Raw genomic sequence first — 10,592 nt, 5'->3', positions numbered from 1 at the left:
TTTAACCCCATTCCCGATAACCCGGCATTTTCACAAACTCAGCCACCCTTCGGTCCACATTAGGCCGAGTTTTCGAGGCTCTACTGTAGTCACAAATACAGTAGTCACCACTGAACTTACACTAGGCTGCAGTTAGCATGCTATCCAATAGATAAGTTTAAAAAAATAATAATTTTGATTCATTAGGATTTGACTCATTCATTGAACATGACACCTGTGAGTCAAATTTGACTGGCTCAATTTTGTTAAACTTGCAAGATATCAAGTTGATATTTAGCAAAAATAAAGATTAATTACTGTATATTTGTTTTAAATTATGTAAAACATTCATGCACTGAATCAAAGCTACTTTTTTTTAACCTATCTATTGGATGGCATGTTAACTGTGGCTTGGTCTAAGTTCAGTTGTGACTACTGTAGAATGGTGTTGAATATAATAAGAATACTCTATGGTTGAAAAACTACAAAATTTAGTTAGCTGCTTATGGTTCTATATATAACCAGATAAATTCTTTATGAAACAAAAATTTATAAAAAGATGTTGGATATTTATTTTTTAAAATGAATCCTGGGTTATATGCTGTTTAGTGTGTAACATTTGGAACACATACCAAAAAGGTTGCCCACCTCTGATCTGGACTTTATGAGGGAACACAAAGGAAAAAATTTAATATCCCTATCTCTAACACTTTGGATGTCAATTCACCTCCCCAAGAAGACATTAGGTCTACTCTTTCTCTCAGTACTTGTGGCTTTCTAATTGAGCTCATGTGTAAAAGTCTTTGCCTTCCAAATTTCCCATTATTCCATCTAGATGCCTTCTTTCCAGTTCATCAAATTTGTTCTCCACAGGGGAAAAAAGGATAGTCCATGAAAGTGGTGTACAGTAAGAGAGAATTCAAAAGAAAAATGAAAATAAAATGAGTCACAAAAGAAAGAGGAGTAAAGAAGAAATATATACGTATAAAAAACAAAATATAGCAATCAACCACAAAATTACCTATGAAGAAATAAATTCATGCAATTTATTTTTTTATACTGTTTTATTATCAAAATATTTAAAGATAAATAATTTGGCATCTTCAATTTATAAGAAGGATATACTAATATAAAAATGGCTTGAACTTAATGTTATTATCTATGCATTTTAAAAATGTGTGTGTTATATTAAATCCATATTTACTTAGAATTAAACTGTTAGTTATCAATATATTTGATAAATTTGAAATATATTAAAAATATTTTATATAGCTTAGAATGTGTTGCCAAACTTTTTTGATCGTCAACCCCCTACAACTTTTCGAAACCTCACATCGACCCCCACCAAAAAGTTTGCTACAAGCAAAAAAACAAGCTCTTACTATTTTAATATATATCTTTTAATTTTACATTTTTTACATTTATTGTACATATGTTAATAATAATTTTTGTAACTGACAATCAATAAGACAGATAAGCTTGATAATCCTTAGCAAGATTAGCAATATTCGGTTCAAAATTTGTAAGTTTTAGTCTTTTCATCGACCCCCAATAATGTTATATCAACCCCCAGGGGTCAATATAGATCACTCTGGCGATCCCTGGCTTAGAATATAAATATGAAAAACATTATTTGTATAATCTTATTTTCCTTTCAATCTTCTCATTATCTTTTTCTTTTATAGGTATATAATAGATAAATGTTTTCATTTGTGTTTAATTTAATTTATTTATTCCTTAAATCTCTTTCTGAATGCCAGCTGCTAAAAGTCTTCACCTATATTATACTTTCTCTCTTCCAGCTATTTAATAAAACTATATTTCAATTCTCTTTTTCTTAGTTGACTCACTAGCCCACTAGCTTCTGGCACTTTTTCTAGCTATACAGATCTTGATTAACATGATAGATCAGCAACTGAAATTATTATATCTGAATAAAATGCTTATTATGAGATCTATACTTTATTTCTAGATGAAAACAATAACACTTTTTTCCCATCATTTTGCTCTTTCTCACTATTGAATTAGAAAGAAACTCCTTCTCAATATATACTGATTGCTATTACGAAAAAATTTATAAGTATTTCATTCTCTTATAGTTAATATATACAGGGTGTTTGAAAACTATATGTCAGAAATGTAAAGGCAGGTAGAGGGGACCTATATAAGCAGATTTCATATAGGAATGTAAATGCAGAAATACCATGAAAGGGTGTTGTTGAATTTGGCAGATGAAAGCACTTTCACTGGCTTGAATTGTCATTCCCGCACAGATTTTGAGCAACATGTGTCGTTACACCAATGCAGAGCTTGCCGACATGCATTTCATGTATGGGAGTGCACAAGGCAATGGAGCGATTTCCAGGTAGGAATCTGCCAGATTGCTGAACATTCAAGCGTCTTCATTGGGAGTTGTGCACAAGTGGATTGGTTTATGCTTCCAGGTGTGATACAGGCACTGGAAGATATCACAGACTACCCGCAGTGGAAGAAGCAGTATTACGCACAGTAGAGGATAGTCCTATGACAAGCTTGAAAGCTGTTGGACGTGCATTGGATGTGAGCCATGCAACTGTTTGGAGGACTTTACATGAAGATGGAATGCACCCGTATCATTTGCAGAGAGTGCAAGCATTAACCCCTGCCAATTATCCTCTATGTGTTAACTTTGCCCACTGGTACCTACAGCAGGCTGCAGCCAATGCCACCTTCCCTGCAGATGTTTTATTCAATGATGAGACTACTTTTCTCGGTTGTGTATATTTAACATCCATAATTCTCACTTTTGGGCTCATGATAACCCACATGGCACAAGAACACATGGCTACCAACAAAGATTTTCCATTAAAGTTTGGGCAGACATTGTGCATAATAACTTAGTAGGACCATACATTCTACCTAGTTGTTTAACTGGCCACACACACAGCATCTTCCTACAAAAGTCTTACCTGAACTTCTGATCAATGTTCCTCCAGTTGTTTGCACACGAATGTGGTTCCAGCACAGTGGAGCCCCAGCTCACTTCAACAGGAATGTCAGGAATCACCTGGATGCTGTCTATGGCCAGCATTGGATAGGACAGGGTGGACCTGTTCCTTGGCCACTGCACTCCACAGATTTAACATGCTTGGATTTCTTCTCTTGGGGTCACATTAAGAGCATGGTGTACGATAATCCCATAACATCTGAAGATCTGGTTGCCCAATTGTCTGTTGCTGCTGGAAATGTGTGTGACATGCCTGACGTTTTTACTAACATATGCCAATCTATGTATCGCTGTTGGTGAATGCTCTTTTGAGCAGCTATTGTAAACCACTTGATAAATAAATTGTTACTTTCCTTTGTCTTTACTTGTCTTTTCACTTACCTGTTGTTAATACAGGTATACCTCACCTTATGTCGGTAATTGGTTCAAGGAGAACGACTTAAGTCGAAAAACGACGTAAGTCGAATTTACTTGTCTCCGAATCTACTTGCCACTAGGCTAAACCATAAATTACCAATTCCCGTTCTGTATTTTATTTATTAATGCATTTTTAATAATATACGGTGAATAAGGATTTATTTTAAGCTTACAAACAAATAAATTTTAGTTTTTAATATAGTACAGAAAAAAGTAATTTAAATTTACGAATGCATATACTGTAAATACAGTATAGGCCTATACTTGTAAATGTATATATTATAATATGATTTTATGTGCTTTAAACATTTTTCTAGTGATATTACGACTTCAATATTTGTGGCGGATAGACGTAAAGTCAAATAAAATGACTTAAACTTGATTTTTATTTTTCCATATATTTTTTTGACAAACGACGTATAATCGGGAATGACGTAACTCGAAACGATGTAAGTCGAGGTATACCTGTACTGCCTTACGTGCTAGCACTTGAACACTGCATTTTTGCACCCACATTCCTATACAAAATCTGCTTATTTAGGTCCCCTCTACTGCCTTTTACATTTCTGACATATAGTTTTGAAACACCCTGTATACAGAGTGTAGCGTAATGGAGGAAAGTATGATTGTAGAGTAGAAAAGTGAGAAATAAAACATAGAATGTAGCTTGGTAGTATAGTGAAATTAAAAAGATTAGTTTAATAAAAAAAAAGGTGGTAATAAATAAAACACCTGTGCTCTAATGACTAAATATAACATATATCAAAAGAAAAAGTGCAAAAAAATAAATAAAACAATGACATAAATACATTGAAAAAGTGATTTAAAAAAAGGGCTTGGTAATGTAAAGATAAAAATTACATATTAATTAATTAAAAATGGCTCAAAAACATCGGTTTAGCAAAAGTTCTGTTGAATATCTAAAAAGACAGTGTTATTCATTTTAAAAATTACAACACAGCAGCACAGTTGGCAATGATCCTTTGCTTCCAACTGTGTCACTGTACTATAATTTCAGGAAGAATCAACATCATTCTAAATCTGCCATAGAAAGATTATTCTTCCACATAAAGAAGACAGACATGACCTGATTGACATAGTTAACCTTCACTATAAACAAATACAGACACTGCAAGAGTTTTTCTACAAAAAATATCACAGTTGCATAAAGCAGTAACTCTAATGGTGTGTTGTTTGAGTCTGCTAAACTTACACACATCATATGATCACAATACAACATATAATAAGCACAGACACCATTAAGCAATCATGGGCTCAAAAGGAATTCCATGGCAGACATCCCTACAACCTGGCTCAGGATTTTGTTGATAAAAGTGCATCAAACAGCTGGTTAGCTCGGGGATGCCTCTTTGGGGAAAAGAAGGCTTCATGATCACCATACAGGATCAGGTCATAAATACTAAAAACTACAGAAAACACATACTCAAAGATACAAATGACACATGCAGAAAATGTCACATCATGCCAGAAACTATACAACACATCACTTCTGGTTGCAAGCTCTTGGCACAGACAGATTACTTACATAGACACAATCAAGTAGCAAATATAATACACCAAGAGCTTGCAAAGAAACACAAATTGGCAGACATCCACGAACCATACTACAAGTATATTCCACAGACAGTATTGGAAAATAACACGCACAAAATGTATTACGACAGAGCCATAATCACAGATAAAACAATTTACCACAACAGACCAGACATCACACTCATTGACAAACACAATAAAATCACATACATTATAGACATAGCCATTCTAAACACTCACAATGTACAAAACACATACACTGAAAAAATTAACAAATACACAGAACTCGCCCAGGAAATAAGGCATCTGTGGAAGATGGAAAGGGTGCTTATTGTACCTGTCATTCTCTCATGTACAGGTGTGATACCACACACACGACACAAAAGTCTGGGAACATTACAATTGAATAGAAATACATACATCACACTACAGAAGGCCACTATATTGAATACATGCCATATTGTTAGGAAATTCCTGAATACAGACACCGACACATTTATTTAATTTTAGTTTTGTTTTGGTTGCTATGCCTTGACTCTGGTCCGGCATAGTACACAGCCACTGGTGTGAACCGAGTATAACCCACTAAACCCAACATAATAATAATAATAAACTATTATTATCTCATCAGTGAATCTTGCCTAAAATGTTATACCTTTTATATTGTTAATTTTAGCATCTATATTTATCATCATTAGTTCTGATATTTTTGATCCTATTATGTTACCCATACTAATTCCTTCTTTTTGTGTAAATTATTGATCTTTTATTCTAAAGTGATTACTAATATATGCAAAATCAATTAAACCTATCATCCAAACTTGCACTTTTAATTCAACTAATTTTGGCTCTATCAAGTTCCAGGTAATATATGGGTATGTGTGTTTTTAATATCAAAACTTGCTAATCTACATGATTTGTTTATTTCTATTTTACTTATTTGTTTTATTAATTGATCAATATTAATTACTCAATAAAAATAGTATCATATTAATTCAGTTGTTTTTCTAAAAAGGTTTCTTAAACTATATAACATGGATTTTTTTAAATCTATGACAGGTGAGTCTTGTCTTTCTTCTATTTTTATGGGTTTTTAATTTTATATTCAATATTGGTTTTCTGAAATCATTTAGTTTTAAAATAAAATTTTTCTGGTTATTATCCATCAGTTTGGCTTACTTAATTTATTAATTTTCTTTTTTAATTTTTATATATTATTAGTTGGATCTATAGTTAGTTCTTTATGCTGTATATCTTATCTTCTGTTAGTTCTAGTTTTTTCTTTAATACTCAATCATTTCTATTATTATTATTAATTGTTTTGATTTATCAGTTGCTATTATTTGTAAATTACTGCTATTGAAGAAATTTTTTATGGTATCTAGATTATTATTATATTTTAAAAGTTGCTTATGACATATTATTAAATAATAAAGTAAACAATGCACTTAGGAACCACACTGAAAACGGAAACAAGATTCATGAAACACATTTGTGATAAATCAACAAAATAATGATGGTAAATAAAAAAAAAATAGCATTGGATTGGATTAATGTTCCTACATACAGAAATAAATACCAATATGATATGTTGGATATTTTCAAGATGATGTGGGAATTTCTTACAAGTACCATCTACATGTCTTTTTAAGATGTGCTTTCTGTAGTTTTTAGTATTTATGACATGGATCTTGTATGGCAATTATGAACCTTTCCATCTCTCCAAAGAGATATACCAAGCATCAGTTTAATACAGTTTTGTCAATATGATTTTGGCTAAAATCATTACGATGTTTACTGTAAAGCTGCCTCTAGACCAGGGATGTCAAACCCATGGCCCATTTAATATTTTTATGTGGCCCACTGCACCCTAAATTTTTTAGGTACATTTTCATTTATTTTGGTAAAATATATCATAAAAATTATTCTAGTTTCATTGGATACACTTTGATGTCATAATGATGGAATTGGTGACATAATTTGTAACCGAACAATCAAAGTTGGTGGCATAGTCTGTCATTTTGATTGTTTAATTCTTTATTCTTTATAGAAATAAAGAATAAATTAGTCTCTTCCACTTTGGCATTCTTTCTAATTACAAGTATATAATACAGACATAAGACTTTCTATATATTTCTTTTCCTAACATAATAATTTAAATATTTACAACTTCCAATTATATTCATAATTATTTCATCACCTTTAAATTTATATTTTTAATAACCCATCATTTGGTCATGACATCTAATACTAAGAAAATAAAAATAACAGAAGAAAAAAAAAATTCAATATCTTTTGGCCAGAAAAATATTTCGTAATTGAAACATGCAATAATATCTGCCTTATTTGTCATGATAAAATTGCCGTGTGAAATTCTGTATTTTCAGAATTTATTAAAAAGGAAAGAAGAATTTCCCAGGGACTTTTCACGTAATTTACTATATTTTTCAGTTTTGCTTAAAGATGTAATAATCAGATTTTCTGACTTCATAAAAATAGAAATTGAATTAAAATTGTTTAGTGATCCATTTTTATTTAATTATGTGGAAGCACCGACCATATACTGGCTAGAACTCATTGAACTTCAAAACAGGGAATCTTTGAAAACTTATTATAGTGAACATTCCCTTCTTGAATTTTATAAAGAAGTTCATTCTTTCAATGAATTTGATGAAACTGTCAATTTATCTAGAAAACTGTTATGCATGTGGAGTAGTACTGTACATACTGTTGTAAACAATTCTTTTTGTGCATGAAAAACATTGAAACTGCTGATAGAAATAGGTTGAGTGATTCCCATTTAACTAACATTCTTACAATTAAGACTAGTACCATAAAAGCAGATATTAACAATATTATAAAAGGAAGGCAATGTCAAAAATCGCATTGAATTTATTTTTATTTTGTATGAGTATAATTTCATTTTTTATTGTGAATAATATAGTATGTTTTGTAATTATATATATTTGTTATTAAAATTTGATATTCACATTTTGAACTTTTAAAAAGTATATATTTATATAAAGTACCTCTATGGCCAGCTGAATATACCTAAATTTCTAATTTGGCCCACTAGGAAAAAAGGTTGAAGAATCCTGCTCTAGACCCAAGACTGCTTGAAGGTGTCCACTTTTATGTTCCGAGTTATATCAGATAAATGTTGTGTAGGTTTAATGGTGTATTGTTTTTGTCCTCAAGAGCTACAATTTTGCATAATTGTAATGTTTCTTGCTTTTTTTTTTAGAAATACTCTCATAGCGTCTGTAGAAGAGTTATTATCTTGATACAATAGCATCCAAAACCAAAAACCAGCATACAAAATAACTAATTTTGTATGCTGGTTTTTGCTAACATTTTTGCCCATGTTAAACATTTTTAAAAATATTTATTATCTCTGCAAGTCCTCATCTTTCCTCTTTATAAGTAAAAATCAACTGTTCTTTGGACAATTTAGGATGGTTTATTATGTTTTTTAATGCTATCTATGTATGTTTTCCTTTAAAATTGTTCTATTTCTGTGTTTCCAATGTATACTCCAAATGAATGTGAATACTGAGATAACATATGTATTTATTGCTTGAAATGCATGTTTTTTTATTGAGCAGTGTTGTTAGTATTGAGTTTAATCTGTTGTTGTATTCCTTTGTTACTTTCAGTGTTATTTGTGTGTTTTGCAAGTTTAGCCTGTTAGAATCCTGTTCATTGTTGCTTTGTCTTCATCCATGGATTCAATGGCTGTGTTCGACAGACTCGACAGTTGTAACTAAGCAAATTGGTAGCTATTACGCAGCAACCCAAATCTAAGGAACGATGGGTAATGTTGCGTTGAAACTTTTGTTCCAACGCAAAAAGCCTCATTGGTCAGTTTCAGGCAGCAATAGATAGCGTAAATGAAAGACAAATGTGACGCCAAAACACCGAACATGTTCTGAAAGAGCACTACTATAGAGGGCATTCAGCAGAAAAATACTCAACAGCTCTGCAACTGTGGAGTCTGCAGAATGCAGCCAATATCTCCACTTCCAAGTACAAAATTTTATTTAGAATTTCTTTTCCTTTAAAGCATTTTGCATAAAGCATATCTATGTTGATTTCTTTTTATTTATTTAATTAAATATGAGGGAATAAAACAATAATATATTTAACAACACAAACCATTTTTTTTTATTTGAAACAAATTTTATTTCCAAAATCTTCATTGTGCAAATACATATACATTTGATACAGTTCTTATCTTCTGCCATTTCAAAATAAAAATGAAAGTAAAAAATAATAATAAAATAAGCATTTCAAACTATAGACTTAAATTTATAGATGGAATTTAAATGTACTTTCAGTTTTTTCAATTAATAATATATTTTAACAGAATAATACACCCGTCTTATACAGAATAGATCATTCTTTCATAAATAATATATGTATTTAGNATTGATCGTTGCCTTCAACTTACGATAGTGAGGCGAATCGACAGTGACGTCACCAAATGTCGTTGGACAACTTCTCACTCAACAGACTAGAATGCCTGCATGGAGAAAGAATGAAGTGGGACGCCTGTAAATGCAGGATGTAAAAACTCGTATACATACGGCTGGTCGTATACGAATGCTTAAATATTCGCGATCGACTTTGGAAAAAGTTTTAAGTAAGAATAGGAAAATTGCAAGGCTAAAGAAAAATATTACAATGCGATTTTTCTTCGCGTGCATTTGACATTGTAACACAACTCCGAGGTAAATGCAGCCTAAAAAAGACGCAGCCAAAAGGCACATTATCTACGAGGGTGGGATTCGAATCCACGCGGATAAAATCCAATGGATTAGCAGTCCATCGCCTTAACCGCTCGGCCACCTCCTCCCGAAGCACAACCCTATGATTCGATACATGCATTTTCGTTAATATTCTCTTTAGGCATTTCCAGGCGACGCATCTCGAGGCGCTGTTACTTCTTTCACGCCTTCAAATTTATGTCGGCCGAGTGGAGCGAATGCTTTCGTGAAAACAATTACAGCGCACAAAAGTAGAACTGCTCGTTACAGTTTTTCTCTTCAAATTCTGCGCGAAATTGAGAACTGTCGCCGTAAATGTAGCCTTCGATCGCGACGACTGCAGTGAGAAAAATGAAATATTGTATGAACTCTCGCCGAGCGGGTTTGTCCAACAGCGTGTTATCGAAACACGTAGAATCGCGAAATTGGAAATTGGTTCTTATATATTTTGACGTGAAAAAAAACAATCGTGTCCGTCCCGAAGTGAAGCTGTTACGCCTATTTGTAATTTTATTTATAATTCTTAATTATATATATAATTTTTAATACTCGTATAAATATGTAATAATTAATTCACGAATATTAATAATTCATTATAACTTTGAAATTGAATAGGACTAAATGGCGATTCTTGTTTCAACAGACTGTGTTTTCGAATTTTAATTAATTAATTAAAATTCGAGCGTGGGTAGGAACTTGCCGTACGAATTTTTTAAGGAACTTTTAATTAAACATAAAAAATACTTAAAACTGAAAAAAACGAAAGAAATGCGTTAATTTTGAAGAAAAACCTTCAAACTTTATTTTCCATTGCCTCGCCTTTCTGCGAAATTTGACACTGATGGGTCATTGTTTACACAGCTGGATGACCTTGAGAACATCTGGTGTCG

At 32.0% G+C, this 10,592-nt stretch overlaps 1 non-coding gene and 1 pseudogene across 1 annotated transcript; one reads left to right on the top strand and one right to left on the bottom strand.

Moving 5' to 3' along the window:
* The first annotated feature begins 1,990 nt into the window (after positions 1–1,990).
* On the top strand, positions 1,991–3,265 carry LOC111616455 (annotated as a pseudogene).
* A 6,443-nt stretch (positions 3,266–9,708) lies between these two features.
* Positions 9,709–9,790, bottom strand: Trnas-gcu. Its single transcript has one exon. It is a non-coding gene; the product is annotated as a tRNA-Ser (tRNA).
* Positions 9,791–10,592: the final 802 nt, after the last annotated feature.

The sequence above is a fragment of the Centruroides sculpturatus genome, unplaced genomic scaffold (assembly GCF_000671375.1).
Source record: "Centruroides sculpturatus isolate CEXI.00-Female unplaced genomic scaffold, Cexi_2.0 scaffold3401, whole genome shotgun sequence".
Lineage (NCBI taxonomy): Eukaryota > Metazoa > Arthropoda > Arachnida > Scorpiones > Buthidae > Centruroides > Centruroides sculpturatus.
This window is presented reverse-complemented; position numbering and strand designations above follow the sequence as displayed.